This window comes from Nipponia nippon, unplaced genomic scaffold (assembly GCF_047370975.1).
Source record: "Nipponia nippon isolate SJK-2023a ecotype South Korea unplaced genomic scaffold, ASM4737097v1 scaffold_1, whole genome shotgun sequence".
NCBI lineage: Eukaryota > Metazoa > Chordata > Aves > Pelecaniformes > Threskiornithidae > Nipponia > Nipponia nippon.
In genome coordinates this window covers 129114543-129131284 of record NW_028262290.1, presented here as the reverse complement: position 1 = coordinate 129131284, position 16742 = coordinate 129114543, and the positions used below count along the sequence as shown (strand labels likewise).

The 16742-nt window shown below is 40.3% G+C and overlaps 1 protein-coding gene across 1 annotated transcript in view; it reads left to right on the top strand.

The window, feature by feature from the left end:
- Positions 1–16742, top strand: part of CHN2 (chimerin 2) — a 165131-nt gene that overhangs the window by 13542 nt on the left and 134847 nt on the right. The gene's annotated exons all lie outside the window — the stretch shown is intronic.

The window sequence follows — 16742 nt, the reverse complement described above, 5'->3', positions numbered from 1 at the left end:
CTGCAAGTAATGTCAGTGATGGGAACAATGTTATCCTGGATTTATGTTCTGACAGTTACTTAGTCTGATACTGGCTTTCCCTGTCCTTGATGATCAGACTGTTCCCTAGTAAACATTTGAGAACATATTTATTCACTGCTATGTACTTAAAGAAGTTGATGCTGTTCATTTCTGGGATGCTTGAGCGCCATTTGGAATAGCAGCTGCTGAGGTAACGATTTGGACGTGTCCCCTACCACCCTTGAAAGGAAAAACATCGTGGGCGCACAAAACCTTTCCAAAGTATCAACGACATGCAAGCCTGAAAGCATTTGCATATTTTATTTTTAACAGATTTTTTTCCCACCATTAGTATGTTTATCTTGCTTGCAGATACTGGGTCTGATTGTGTGATGTCAAGCAGGAATGACTTCAGGATATTTTGTATATCTAAGGCTCCCCTAAGCACATGAGCAAGGGCATTTTCTTTCTGATTACCTGCCAGGCTGTGACAAAGTTAAAGAAATACGATCTTATGGGTAAGACTTGGTAGTCAGCTCAGTTTACTCTATCCTGTGATTTATTGGAGCCTGCAGTCCATGTAATGGGAGATGCCAGCTCTCATTTGAGGGAGCCCTAAGAAAGAATGAGAAACGCACCTTCAGGCCCAGCCCAGCTTTCTGAAATACTGAGAAAAAAAGAGTTTTGTAGTGAGGTTATTACTTGAAACCAAACCAAATCTTAGGCCAGTCTGTCTTCATCTCATTCCCACTGCTCTTCCCAAAACAGCCCTTCTTCCCAGAAAACACACCAGTCTTTATAGTCTGTGATCCTAAGGAACCCAACTGTGGCAAAATTCAGCCGAGTTGCACCATTGGAGAGCCTGGCTTTAAGTTTTGTAAGAGAAGTTAAGTTCCAGGATTAGCTGACCTGTCAGAGCAGTCTGAAGTTCCCATCAGTGCAAATGGGAATCAAAACAGAGGTGCTACTAAGCAGTCGTCCTCTTGGGTTCATATTGTCAGGGATAATTTTTCTTTGGACAGCCTTAGTAAGATGAAAACAAATAATCAGCCTTACAATGGTACAAGTATGAGGAGACTACCTCTAACCTCTAGCATCACTTAAATCAAAATGCCTCGCTCGTGCTGGTCCTCCTTTCCCTGCCTTTGGAAACAGTAGAATAAATGCAGCAGAAGGTAGGTGAGCTGAAAAGGTATGAAGGGGAACAAACAATATTCCTGTAAGATGACTTTGTGGCCATTATATTTTCCCTGTTCTCAGTCACTTGCAACCTATTTGCCCGTGCTGGCCGGCTGGCTAAAGCACAGCACCCAGAACAGTGGCTAGAGCACGTTTGCGGAGGAAGAGCTGTACAGCGTTGGCCACAAGCTCAGCTACAGCCATGTGTCTTCTTCCCACCTGTGGCCACCAGCAAATGCTGAGGAGAGAGTGTAAGAATAGGACGAACGCGCAGAGTAAACTTCTGCAGAATGTTCTGTTGGCATCCAGAAATCTGTGGCTTGGGAACTTCCTGAGATAAAGAGCTGGATTCTTAAGTTTAATAGCTATACTTTATTCTTATATTTCATTTCATTAATTTAGTTAGTTGTTCTGTGGACCCATGTAAACTTGGAACATCCTGTGTCAAAAAGCTCTGGAGTTCAAATGTGTTATGCAAAAAGGTACCTTTTTCACTTGCTTTTGAACTCGCCATCAGCTAGTTTCATTTCATACACCCTACCTCTTTTATTGGAAGAAACAGTGAAAAATTTTTTTATACATGTGTGAAAGCTTAAGTGGCATAGAGCCCATTATCGTAGTGACACAGTCAATTCTTTTCCAGCCTGAAGAGTCACAGGGTACTTGGCCGATCCTTGTATGGAATAGCCTGCATATCTTTGGTCATCCACATCGTCTTCTACTACTTTTTTCCAGTCCTAATGTAATCTTATAAAAATGGACCAGAAATGAAAACAGTCATCAAGGGATGGATGCATCTTATATTTATTGCACTGGAATTAGGGTGTTCTCATTTTGTTCTCTGTTCCTTAATATTTGCTTTTCTTTTTCATTCATGGTATTTTCAAGCTTTTAGGAGCGCTGTGTTGACTTGCATAATATAACATACTATCATGTGTCTGCTAGTATTGTTCTTTTTAGTAATTTCTACGAGTTTGCCCAGTGCAGATGTCAGGATACCTGGAATTTTTTGATTTTCCCTTGGGTCCCTTTCTAAAATTGGCATGATAGCCATGTTGCAGTCCTCTGATACTGAGCCAGTTTTAAAAGAGACAGTTAGTCATACTAGTGTTTCATCCATGAGTTCCTTAAGAACTCTTTCAAAAATATCATCTGATCTGCACAAATTGTTAGCGTTCATGTGTTTGTTCTGTAGCTTCTTCCACTGAAACCTCCCTTTGAAATGGATGATCCAACCAGTCCCTTGTAAATAAATGTTCTGGTGTGGCGGCTTCTCCAAGCTCTATGTTCTCTATATGCAGAACTCAAGATACTTTATTATTTTCTGCTATGGCCTGTAACTGCTGCTTTTATGCCTCGATCATCTGTTGGTCAGACTGGCAGGCTTTGCATTTGGACATGAAAAAGGGGTTGCTGTTAATTTTTATGTCTTCTGCTAGTCATTTGTCAGGCTGTCTTTTGGCTTGCCTTATTGTAGTTTGAGTTTGCTTTGGGTTTTTTTTGTTTTTGTTTTTTTTTTAATTTATTTAACCTGCAATAGCTTATGAGTCTTTCTACTTCCTTGATTTGGACACGACTCCAGCTTTCAGAAGGATGTTTTCTTGCTTCTGATAACCTCTCATACCCTCCTGTTCAGCTACGCTGCCTGCTTTTTCCACTTTCTCAAATCTTTTGTTGCTATGTGGCATGTATTTGCTCTCAGCCTCCAGTGCGGTATCTCTGTTTACCATACTGCCTGGGAAGGTTTAACTCTCTTAGCTTCCCCGTTTAGCTAGCTTCCTTTTAACAAGATTTAATGTATCCTCCAGGGTGACTTAAAAAATCAGATTTCGAAGGTTTTATCAGTCTTGTCAAAATTTCCTAGTATGTGTATCAACACTACCTACAGTTACAAACCCATTAAAAATGTCCAAACTGTAAAAACTATGTGTGAATGTGTAAGCACGTGTGTCTGTTCATCGTAGATAGGGAACAGATAATCGTTCTTGACAGGAAGAATAATTCTAAATGTAGAATCTAGGCAGTCGAAGCTGATTTTTGTTTGTTTTTATCAGGCTCTAAACTAGCAGAAACTGTCCCTTTGGATATAACGCTGCTGTCTTCGGCACCTGTGGCTGCTTGAGGGCCAGCCAAGCTGCTTTTGCGCCCAAGGAGTCTGGGAAGTGAGGTCTCAGTTTTGAGCTACTGCGGTTTGGAATTTGGATCGAGATGGTTTAGCAAGGCAACTTGTACAGTTAGACATATTTTTTTGGAGCCAGCGTAGGCTAACTTTATTCCTGGAAGAATCTGGAGCACTCCCATAAAATTGCATGTCTTTGTTGCAGCTGACTGTGATAGATCCAGCTGAGGAGTCAGTAAGTGTTAATGAAGGGCCTTAATAAGCGTGGACTGATGTTGCCTAAACAAGCTTAGTAAAGTCCTGTCACTTAGCTGTGGTATTGTTTTAATAAAAAAGCTTTTTAGAGAGTCAGAAAATGTAAGAGTAATTGGATTGCATCATAAGACATCACTGACACTCTGCTGCTCAAAGGGAAGAAAAACTGAGCTGGATTAGTAATTTTTAAATATTGTAATAGAAGAAGGTAAAACAATTTCAGAAAAGACAAAACAGTGAGCAGACATCTTTCTTTAAACCAAAATGATGCAGTTTGTTTAAATTTAATAGTAGAGTCAATATACATATACATGTACTCAAAAGCTGTCATATTACCCTACCCAGCTATTAATCTTGATCTGACCCATTCCAGGCAAGAAGCATGTGCTCTGTGAGTTTTTTTCTTTAAACTTCAAACATGAGCTCTCTTTATGATAATATAATATTTTCCATGCTGTCTTTCTGAACCTTTCGCTGTGTGTTTGAATTTTACAACATTGAGGTTTATCTGAAAGTGGATTTATTTTTAGAGCTTGCAAGAGAATATTTCAGCTGCATGAGTAAGATGCAGAGATCGAACAGCCTGGAAATACCCCTCTCTGAGAAGCACCCCTTCTTGGCTGGTCACACTTGATTTCGGTTTGCCCATGACATGAACGTGTGCCAAAGTCCTCACTTGGTTCTGGGTTGTTTATTTATAGTTTATTAATGTTTTTAATACGATTTTAAAATGAGGTGCTCTATGTTAATTGAGTAAGGAAAAGCTTATACTGAAATGTGTTCCTGTTAATGGCTAGGGAGGTCTATTCCAGAAGCAGCAGAGACACCACCCCAGAGGCTTTCGTCCAACTGGGATGATGTGTTCCCGCCTCTCCTTTTCCTGAGGCATCTCCCTGGGGAGCATGTTCCTCCTGAGTGCATCTGTCCTGCTTTGTGCAGCTCCCCTCCGCCTTAGCAAGCCCTGCACCCTTCCTCACCATTTTCACTTTGCTCATGGTAATCCCCAGCGCTAGAGAAGATGTGTAGGAAAGCTGAGGGAGGGTTTATTAAGCCTGACTTAGAGCAGAGTCACAGGGTGGAAGATCCAGGAGGCAGCTTGAACAGACTGAACAGCTTGTTGCTGCCGGAGAGAGGGGGTGTCCCAGCCTGCTGCCTGCTCCCGGTCCCTGCTCTTGCTGCCGCCGTGCGCGGCTCTGGCACTCGTCTTGTCCTTCTGTGAGCTGGCAGCCGGCACCGTTTGAGAAACAGGGCTGACAGTGAAAAGCAGAAATCTCATCCTAGCATTTGCTTAGCAAGGTTCTCCTCTCCTTATTCCAGTATCCGTCACCCGAAATCTGAATTTTTCCTTCTCTTCAAAGGTATATGGTGTGTCGATCACCTCTTACACCATTGCTATTCAGATGCTTTCCAAAGTGCCCGTGCCTTTCTCTTCAGTTCCTCCTCTTGCCCTCCTTCGTGCATATGTTCTCATTCATAACTGCAAAACCTTTTGGTGCCTGCATTGTTCCATGCCTTTCATGTAGGAAGCAATATTAATTGTATTAATTGTACATGGATTTTGCTAATTCCCTAGTATCTGAGGCATTCTTAGGTTTTGATAGAGCATCTTTGGGTGTTTTTTTGAATTTTAGCACAGCTGACCATGCTGGGAGCTTTCTGAAAAAAAAAGGACAACATTCTGTATTACAAACAAAGGAAAAATGGTGCTAAGGAGAGTCTATTACCAAGTGATGAGAAGCCATAAAATTCCAGAGTTGAGAGTCTAGGTGCACATTTTCATGGGCTGCTCTTGACATCAATATTAAAATATAGTTGTCAACCATATTATGAAACATTACGTTTGAAAAAAATAAAATATAACATACAGTTTGTGCTTACAATATTGGCACATCTCTGAAACACAGTGTGTTTTATTAGATATGTGAGTTGGAACTCAAGAAAACTGTTTAGATGAAATGTGCTTATTAAACAGAGGCAGCAAAACCCCTGTAACACCAAAAGATTAAAAGAAAAAGGGAAGAAGGGGGAGAAGTGTACTCATACATGAACATTTTAGAGTCCTGTTTTCCTGTCTACACGAAAAGACTTGATTTTTTTCTTCTAAGGATGCAGTCTTTTTTCTATAATTTTTTTCCCTGTTCCTTTGAAACAGTGGACTGGAAACGGCGATGTTCTGTGACCTATTGTATTAACTTGGGCTAGTGCCAGGAAAACTTTTCTGCCTGAAGAAATGGTGCCAATTTTCAGGTTCAATATTTCATACTACCTGGGTTATAAAAACATTGTGAATTTCTGTGCAGCTGACAGTTTGTCTTTCCAATTCAATAAAGCCGTTACTAGCAACAGGTTAATTATTAATCCTTGGATTTCTGATTGTTTTGCTTTCTTTTTTTAACCTAAACTGTCCTCTTGGGCAGCTCTAGATAAATAACATCTACAAGGGGGGGTATTTTACCATGAGAATTTTTAAACTGCAGCTTTCAAATGCTGCATGAATGATTTCTTTCATATATGAAATATTTTACAGCCAAGACGAAGATAACTTTAAAAGCAGAGAAATTATTGGAGTCATGTCGTTTTAGGAAACTAAAGTGAAACACATTCTACAAACATTTTTTTAAATCTGTCAATAACTTGATAAGTTTAAATTTTCAGATGCATGATGATCTTAAGTGACACAATAATAAAATAAGGATCCTAAAATCTTTATTTACATGAAATGCTTTGGTTCCATTGAATCTTGGGAAACAACTCATGATACATCAAATAGCCATGTAGGGAATTTCAGAGATGACACCGATGTCAATTTAAACTTTTTGGAAAAATAGTTTGAAAAACAAACTTTTAAATCTTTTTAGCAGGGAGTAAATGCCCCCTTATACTTAAATCTCTGGAACCTCTTCATGGAACAGTAGAAATGCTTTGGAGAGCAGTAAAAGTGGAATTGGCTCCATGGTTCAGAATATTAGATCCCTGCAAATGCTCAATAACAGATAATGAGGAAAAGTGAGAAATTCAACCAGGAGTGTAAAGAGAGGCTGGTTCGTGCAATGAGCTCCATATGGATAGACATTTCTGCCTTTGCAGAACATCACTTTTATCAGCAGGTCCCCACATAGTACATGGATCAACTGTGTAGAGCTGATTGCATCATCAAAATGAAGTGACAGCATGTCTCAGTTGGTCAGCTAAATGTTATGTGATATTCTTGATCATGAGGATAAAGCCTGTGATTATTTTGTTTCCATTAGCTGTTCCAATTGTGTGTTTCATCCAGCTACTCTTACAGTCTTTATTTACTGTCTGGGATAACACAGGCATAGGCTTTGATTTGGATTGAAACCGCTTAGTCCTAACAGCAATTTCTGGGGAATTTCTGGTGGTCAGCTTGGGGGATTGGGACTAAAATAAGGAATTCTGTGAATAGACGAGCATCTTAACCCTCTTTATCCCGAGTCCTCAGAACTACCCACTGCCATGACACCAGATCCCAGTTACATCCTATGTGAGACCCCAGCTCTAATGCTCCGGGTGCCGTCCCTGTCTGCCTCCCCCTCACACAAGCACATATTTTCCCCTCTATCCAGCTCCCTGCAGCCCTCCCTGGTTTCTTCCACCTCCTCCCAAATCTGCAAGCTCCCTGTTGTAGTACCCTCTCTATTATGGGCTTCTTGGTTCCTTTTGAGAGTCTGTAGTTATACATGCGCTTACTGGTCAGGAAATATGTGCATACCCATCAGGTGAGCAGAAGGGGTGTCTGTCTGTCTGCAGAGTGATGCCCCTGTTGGGGTTTTTCCCTCTAATGCCACCAGTGGCGTTAAAGCTTTAAAAGGCGAGTTCTCCCTGTCTTCTGCTGAGCCTCTGTCCAGGCATGGCATTTCACTAAATCTACGGGAACGTCACGTCTTTGAGATCTTTCACTCTTTGTTAAATTGAGTGGTAATTGGGTGACAAGTTACAGTAAGCCTCATCTGCCTGTGAGAAAAGCAGGTACTGTCATTTTGGAACTGATACTAAGTTGAAACTCAACTTTCTAGAGATGTGAAAGCTGGTTTATTGTGTGTGTACGAGTGACTGAATGTGATCCCTTTCGGTCTGATTAGTTACATACGTTCAAAAAAAAGGGGAAAAATGTATGCATTAGAATTTGAAGTATGTCTGTGGATGAAACAATATCAGTATTAATAAACTTTGTGATTAATTAAAACACCAAGAAACTTCAGCTTCCTGTGACTTCAAGCCAGAATTTTTCCCTTTCATCTTGAGACTTACCCTAGCAATAATAAAGTATCTATATTTTAGATAGATCTAAATGAAAGTATCTATATTTTAAAGTATATCTATTTAGTAAAGTGATCAGTTGCTAAAACCATCCATTCATTTCCAAGAGAGTGCCAGTTTTGGGGCCAGGTCAGGCACTACCAGCTGGTTTGGCTGATGGTGCTGATACCTTATGTTCATGGAAGACATTTAATCGGTCAGGAAATAAAGGCACTTCACTGCTTTGATTACACGAGAAGAAGAATTTGGGGGTTAACTGCTGCCACAGCCTTGCAGCACAGAGCAAGGTCAACAGGTCAACGGAGGAAGTTAGGAAGCATCTGCTGCTGCATCGGAGTTTGTAGGTGAGTGGGCTGCAAGCACCCCAAGGGTGCTGAAGTCATTGCCGCCTCTGGTGTAAAATGAGTCATGAAACGAACCACCTAGTGTGCTGGTTTATGGCTTTCTCTAAAAACTGCCACTACAGACAACATGTGGAGTCTGCACACTGTGCTGGGAGATCAGGTCGGTGCAAATCCAGAGGACGACGTTATCGTCACCTTCAAACCAAAGCACAAACTGGCTTCTGACTTGGCACTTCTCACTCAGATGTTTCGTGAGCAGCTGTGATTATCATCAAAGCCCGTCACACGGTAGCTACATTTTAAGACTTGAGAAGGCATTGACTTAAACGGTGGAGGTAGAATCTGCCACATTTTTCTGTCTAGACATGCTTTTATCTCCAGTGTCTTGAAATAACAGAACATAGATTTGTAAAAATTGAAATATAGCAGATAGTGTTTTGATATCATGGTGGGAGGGGATTGCATAACCATTTGATCATAATGGGGACACGTGAAACCAGAACCTTGTGGCTGATGCTAAGGAATGGGCTGACGCCTTCTTCCCCCGCAGCAAAGCTGTGCTTTTACAGCCTATACTTCTTGCTTGTAACATATATTTGAATGATAAACACGGGCACTGAAGCTCCCAGTTACTCTTTTTACATACATTTCTGAACTCTTAATACTTTGCAAATACACTCAAAGCATGATGTAATGTATTCCAGAGAGGTATTATTTATTCTGAAAAGAATTTGCCATATATTAGTTAGGAATTTTCCTTCCTTTTTTTCTCCCCCTAGTTTCTGTAAAGCACTCTGGAAGTTTTCACTAACAACTTCTGTCTTCTTAACTGACATATGGAGAAGCCACGATGTTGGCATGAAGTTATCTCCCGGTAATCGTGCCAGCAGAGTGTTATTTTTCGGCATTGTTTAATACAGGAAACTGCTTTGCGTTTTGTCTGAAATTTCAGCTTTTCTGAATGTTTGGTTTTGGATTCATAATGTTAATATTGACAGTTTCTTTTGCATTTTGAAATGTCTAATAAAAGGGATAATGATAGCATGAAATATTTCTTGGTGATCTTGTATTTTTTTTTTAATTCCCTCTCCTTTATGTGTCTTTAAGGAGTTCTCTGTGGCAGATATTGAAGAATAGCTATTATAGGAGAAGTTGCAATATAGAAATGCCAACTTTTTATGTCTGAAATCCTTCAAGTTCTATGTGCATTTTTCATAGATATTTCTTTTCATTTTTCTATTAGTGCTAACATTAAGATCCATCTTAGCTGCATAACAATGAGCTGGGTGCTTCTCTGTTAACACAGAAAGCAAAACTGTCAGTTCAGGTCAAATCCTGATTCTTTGCTTGCGGCAGTGATAGGCAAGGCAGGAAGAATGGAGTGGGATTTCCACATCCCTGCTTGTTTCCTGACTTACGGACTGAGCAAAGTTGTTTTGGAAAGTAACTGAGACTAAGTATAAAGGCTTCAAAGTCCTTTTAAATAATAACAGACAGCATTTTTATAGCAAATTGTAGATAAAATCCTGGCACTGTTGAAGTTGGCATTAAAAGTCCCACTGGCTTCAGCAGAGCCAGGATTTCACACACGGTGTTCGAAGCGCTGTCAGGACATGGATTGATTCTCCGTTGCTCTGTCCAAGAGGTGGGTAGGTATCATTGCCTTTAATTTGCAGGCCAAGATGGCAAGATGAAATAACTTGATCCTTCCTTCACAGAGAGTCGGTTCGCCCTAGGACAGTAATTTGAGGTTTCCTTGATCTCAGCAGTCATTTCATGCCTGACACCATCTTTTACAGTGCATTTTTGCATGGTATCCCTGTATCTTAATTTGATATTCTGTTCCTTGGCCTTGTTTTTACTTGCCCATCTTTTTACTAACCATTTCATTTATCGTCTGCTTCTCTAGCATTTCTTCTTCTGCTAGTTAATTTACAGTGGTTCTATTTCTGACCATCAGATTTTCTCTCCTCCTTTTATGGCCATAACAGAGCACACTTGTAAATCATCCTTCAGACTGCATGCACTGGCTGCCTTCTTGCTGCTAAAACGTGGACAGCTCTACCCTGTCACTACTATGCACCAACATTTAGCAGACGTATTGCCATTGTTCCAGAAGTACTATTTTCTTAACATTTTTAATAGTTTTGTTATTGTTAGGTGCTTGACTCCTGAAAATAACTTTAGTAGACCTCAGTGTCTCTTTATAAACTTAATAGATGCATTCTAATATGTGTAATTAGTTGTCGAAGTATTTTCCTTCATTTGGAAATAATCTGTACAAGCTTAATTTTTATATTACTGCCAGTTGCAGTTGGGTGATGTGAAGTTCATTTGTCTGTCCTGGTTGTATATTGTATTCTACACAAAAACTTAAATTACTTTCATAACAAAGACATCATCTGAACAATGGTGGACATGCCTGCTATATCCAACATCTTACGCTGTGCTTCTGGAAACAAATAATATGCTATCTTTTTAAATTTCCTATTCATTTCCCCAGTCTGTTCCTTGTTGTACTTGTTCTGTTTCATGCTGGTTTCTTTCCTCTATCAAACAAGATCTTTTGGAGTACCTTGGCATGTATTGTGATTTAATAGTCATTAACTGGGTTTTCTCTATGGACAAAGAAAGGCTGGCACAGCCAGAACTCGCAGCGTCCCTCTCTTCTTTCTCCTCTCCCCTTGAGCCTCAAGCCCGGCTATTTAACAGCTGGGGTCTCATCCGTGTTCCCTGGTATTTGATGTGAGGGTTCATCACTCGGTAAAAAACGATATTCATTTCTTCAAGAGCTGTGTTCAATGATTTTGTAACAGCGTCAGATGGCTTGGGGTAAGTGAGCTGAATCCGAGTTTGAACACAAATTTTCTTAGATGAAGCACTCTTTCTATGGTTGTTTTTCACATGTACAGGAAAGTTATGCTGAAATTTGCAAGTTTAATTCTTTATAACAAAATGTTAAAATGTGGCAGCTTGGTAAGCGAATTGCCACTTGCTTTCTGCTAAGCATTCTAATCAGTTTGGGCCCCAAACTGAAACCTTGTTCCCAAGTACTCCTGCATTTTGATCTGGGACAAAGCCAAAATCCATGGAGTATCTCTCTCTTCATTCTGGTTGGGAAGGCATCAGGCTTTGCCAAGACCAGCAATTTTTTACCAGATTTCAATGCAAGAGGTGACGACATCTTTGGAGCAAATAATTCTGTGAGATTTGTGCTAATGCGGTGGCAGCTGTTTTTCGGAGTTACCGCCTTTGCTAGCACCTTGGCTTGCTCTTGCTGCCAAAGCAGTTGCTTGATCCACACCTAAACTCTGGTGTAAAACTCGCCAAAGTCTGTATCCAAACTAGTGCTTCTCAGTGTACCTTTGCCTGTGTTATCATATCACTAGTGATCTCATATATTTCCAAGGTGGAGGGGAGGGAAGGACAGAGGAGGAACTGCCATCTGTGTGACCAGCTTAATTCAGTATATGCTCAGTAATGCATTCTGTGACTGTAGTGGGCTATTAATTTTAAATGTTATTATTGCTGTTCATGGAGGCATAGCTGAAATACTAGCTTGAGCATTGGATCATGTATATTTAAATGCTAATAGTTGTAAAAAATAGTAAGCACTTTGTAGTTGTGTAATTTTTTACTGGAAGGATCACATGGATTGGTATTATTTCCTTATGTGTTTGAATAATCCATAGGTTGCTTTGACTGAAAAACAGGAATATACATTTGTAATGTAAGTATGCCTAGGGGAATGCCAGTCATGTATTCCTCCAGAAATTTTGGAAATGCATCCAGATAGATGCAAACTCTAATATTCAGTGATTTTTCAGGTCCCTGAAATATTGACTGGTACGTAACAGAAGGTGATAGTAGGGTTCATTCAAAAATTTCTGAGTATTCATTTAAATCTAAGAGTGCTTGATTCTGTAAGCAATTATTGAAATCCAAGTGTACTTGCTTTTTATGGAGGAATTCAGTATTACTGCAAGACCATTTACATCAGCTCTCACTCTTCCTGCATTGTGCCTGCATTGTGAACAGGCCAGATGGTGCTTTGCTGCATGCGAGCACAGCAATAATTGCAGTTCTCAAAGTGAATGGCTACGTTTTGCAGCATGACACCAATTTCAGATGAAAATGAGGCCCGGTGTATTGACAGACGCAAGCGGAGTGAAGCCGTGGCCCACAGAGTGGGAGTGGACTTGCTTTCTGGCTATTCCCTATTATTCCTTATGTACATTAACAAATGTCTATGTAAATTAGGGCTGTTTGAAGAGATGTTTGCTTGGGGTGAAGTTTCAAAAATTATCCCCCATCCTCCCCAAAGCTGTATGTTTCAGTATCCTGACAACTTTCTTACAGTATTATGAAAAGGTATTAAGCATAATAGGTATTAGTCTGTGTTTTGAAATAAAAGGTGTCATTGGTAGAGCTGGATATCATTTTGCTGCCATTTACCCTTTATCACCTGGTCCAAAACATTTGTTTCTCAACTCTATCCAAAGTTGTTTCCAGCCTCCCAAAGAATTTGACCAGCTTCACTGTTAAGTGCATTTTTGCTCCCCTATTCTGCCAGAAAGCTCATCGCTAGTCTCCTGACCTACTCAGAAATTAATAAGTATTCATCCTTGCCTCCCTTTCCTGCTCGTCTCTTCACTTTATCCTTCTTGCCAGGGTACCTTTTCTCCTCTCTCCCTTCTCTTTGAAATCGCAGTTCTCGGCTATGTAGTCCCTCTGCCTCCGCTGTCCTCTCTTGAGGTCCCAGACTTGTCTGGCCTTTGTGGATGGGAGGGGAGGAGATGGTGGAGGCAGGTTGTCAGCTTCAGCAGGTCTTAATAGGAGAGGGATGGGGAATGGGGAGGGGAAGGGGGCTGGGGTGGGAGAAGGTTGCTAGGGATTACGTTTCCATCTGCCACTCTCTCATCTGTCCTTACCCCGGTCCTGGGCTGCCGGTGCTCCCCTCCTTTTCTGCTGTTGAAAAGAAGGAAGAAAGCATGGGCTTTTGTTTGTTTAAAAGCATAAAAGAAAGAGGGAATTAAGCTCATTAGTCCTTCCTTATTAGTCACCATTGACTGTAGGGAGTAAGCTTGAGTAAATGGAGGCTTGCAAAACGGGGTAAAATCATTCAATAGCAGCAGTTAAGGGAAAGCTGAAAGTCCATTTTTCTTTTCTGCAAATTGTAAAAATACTGGAAGTAGATGATTTTACATCAGAGTATCAAAATTAAAATCTGACATGTGAACAATTAATTGTATCACCAGTTGCTTGTTTCCCTCTTACTGATTGTCCAAAGAATCTAAACACTTCTGAAACAACAATTTTGATTCATGCTCAGGTCTGCTCTGCAGTACACATTACAGACTTGGATTGTATACTGCTGTATGACTTCTAAGAGCAAATTTGTTACTTTATATGAGTGCTCTGAAGTAATATATATGAATACGTATATCTGAAGTACATGAACATTCTCAAATAACTATTTGTGTTAGTAGGATGTTGTTTTATTTGGGCGACAAGTTTCTGTTTTCCTGCTCTTGGCTTTATCTTTGATCAATGCTGTACTAGAAAATAGACTCAATTCTGTGTTACCTGCTCTGATAAAAAATAATTTCTTGATTTTAATCATAGAAAGAGAATTCCTGTTGACAAGTTACTGGCCTGACCATACTTAGAAATAGGCTGGGTGCTGCGGGTACTTAGTTAACATGATCTTTATGATACAGAATGTCTAAATGCAGAATGTAAGTCATTTGTTACGATATTTCGGATGTACCAAATAGGCAGCATTTGACAGTGAAATAGTACAAGTTTTCAGATAAATGCGGAAAACAGGTATAAGTAGCCTAAAAATTCACAGGTAAACTACTGATGCCTGTTACTGCTGCTGCTGTTTTGGTGGCTGCTGCTACTAGTAACCACTGTGCAAACTGGAGATATTGACAGGAAAAATGATCTTGGGAAGGCAGTAATTAGTACGTTCTTAGCACATTTACACGTTTGATGAATACAAGTGGTGTAGCAACCAGAGTGATGTATTACTAGTATTACTAGCGTCTTGGGACTATTCCCCCCTCTGCCTGTCGTCATGCCCATGTGCTCTCACGTCAGGGCGACAAGCCCAGGAGCATTTGGAGGGATGGGAACACCTTCTTTGAACCACAATCCCTCTGTTCACCCCAACCATTAGGTTAGAAAAGCAATTGTGCAACTTCAGTGAAGTGCTGTGTGCTTGTAGCTTCAGCAGTGTCACAGCACTAGGGCTTTGGCACCTCAAGCAGCAACCCACACAGGCCTGGTGCGATGAACAGCAAGTGTGAGAGCTGGGATGCTGGGTCACCATCACGGATAGCTCTAGTGCTGCCATTCTGTGTCTGACGGTGTCTTCCAAGCTGCTGGTAAGATTTTTCTTTGGGGTGTGTGTGTGGAAAGCCGATTTGCATCAAACATTCTGTTAACTTGGGACGGCGGTGGCAGGTGGAGATGGTCTCTTGCAAGTAGGACATGTAGAAAAGGAAAATGGACACTAGATTTCATCCCATAGACAGCACTATGGTTTTCCTCTTGCTTTGTTTTGAAAGTAGTCACTTTTAAAGATTTAGTATAAATGAGGTAATTGCTCCTGACATTCTTTGAAATTGTGAGTGTGGATCATTAGTATGTCTCTATGAGCTTTATTGTATTTTTACATGATTTGTTTGCTCTTAAAGGAACCAGTTTCAGTGAAGACATTTTCACACAGGGCTTTAAGACTGATAAGAGAAAACAGACAGTTGTTGAGAGTACTTGTAACAACACCTTCATTGATATGTCTCATTTTTTAGTATCCTTTTATCTACATGTCTAAAATTAAATTAGGTCTCCATTACTAAAATTAGAAGAGTCATTGGATTAGAAGTGCTTTCTTTCTGATCCTTAACTGAATGAAAGGAGCTTCTTTTGATAAAACTGTAATAGAATTAAATGCTCTACATCCCATCTCCTGAAACGTTATGGATGGAGTATTAACTTTATTATATCCACCAGACTAAAAACACCTTAAAAGGTGGGACAGAATTTTCTGAATAGGAAAATAAGGTTTGTCTGAATAAGAGAGATTAGCCATTCAGCCCCAGTATTATCCTTACATACTGGATTTTTGTTCGAGGTAGCCTTTCCTCCACCTTACACAGACAAAACTCCTATTGTATTCAACACAATTTTTGTTTGTTTGAGGCAACATGCTTGTCATAAACTTTGGTGGATTACACTGATACTTAAGACAAAGCTTGTGCATAAGTATTTTTACTAATTGGGACCATAGCATTCAGCATCATTGAACTCTGGCATTTTAAGGGCTTCAGGATTAAATCTACTTCTTGGCACTACTATGCCAATATATGCGTTTTGTATGATTAAGTATTTGTGTGTTTCTAAAATGCTTTCTTTTCCGGTCCAGAAACCATCCATAGCTGAATCCCAGCCAGGTTCTTTTCTGCTGAGGTCTCTGGCTTAGAGTCATTGACTGAATCTTCAGTAGAAATGGTGTAGGGGACGAGCAACAATCCCAAAAGCATCTGTGCCTTTAACAGGTCTGAGCTTGAGGATTGAACGGAAACATCGGAAAATAGTATCCAAATTTAACATTTCACAATGAGATATGTCCTGTTAGCTGGCAAGCAATTATTCTAGTATTAAAAACCAATTTCATCTTTCTTAGAACCACCATAAATGGCCAAGTTTTCCCATGATTTAAAAGTAGTAAGACCAAACGCCTTCAGAGTAGTTCAGCACAGCTTACCCTTAGGAAGATGTGAATCCTTTAAGGTTCTTGCAGACTGTGGATTCATTTGTGTGAAATGGCCTTCCACCTGCTGCTGGGAGGCCCCTGATGGCATTGGGCAGTGGGTGATTGAAAAGTGACCTTTTTTCGAGTGCTTTGAATCACAGTCTATGCCAGTCCCACTCTGTGAGATTATTGCGGGGCTGGGATGATGCAGCAGGATATAGGATGGGAAGGAGTTCTCTTTGGAAAGAGTTTAGTCCTTACCTATGGGGAATTGCATGGGACCACTGTTGGGCCCAGTTGAGTTTCATCTGGTACAAGGTATGTTCAAGAGGTGCCTGAGTTCTGCCCACTTTTTTACAAACAGAGAGTACTGCTGTGGAGTGCCAAGTCTCATTTCTAAACTATTCGTCCAATCTCGCCAAAAAGCTAGGGCTCAAGTTAAGAGGACTACACTTTTGTGTAGATAAGCCTAATATGCAGCTGTATCTGCCAAACATTGCATGTACCCTAACATTCAAAAATTGAAAGTAAAGAGAATAAGAAGTCATTTCGTTGACACCTTTTCAGTTGTTGAATGTTTGTTGGGGTGTGAAATTTATGTCTTTGAATTTATCTATGAACTTGTTTTTGAGATATATAAGCATAATCAGCATTTGCACTTCTTCTCACAAACTAAGTGGCTTAGGAGGGAAAGCCGGTGTTCAAATTTCTTTCCTATAATTGGGTCATTTCTCCGCAAAGAAATTTTCTGACTGCACTGAGGTTATTTTAGCATGATGCAATGTATTCTGTAATGCAAGCC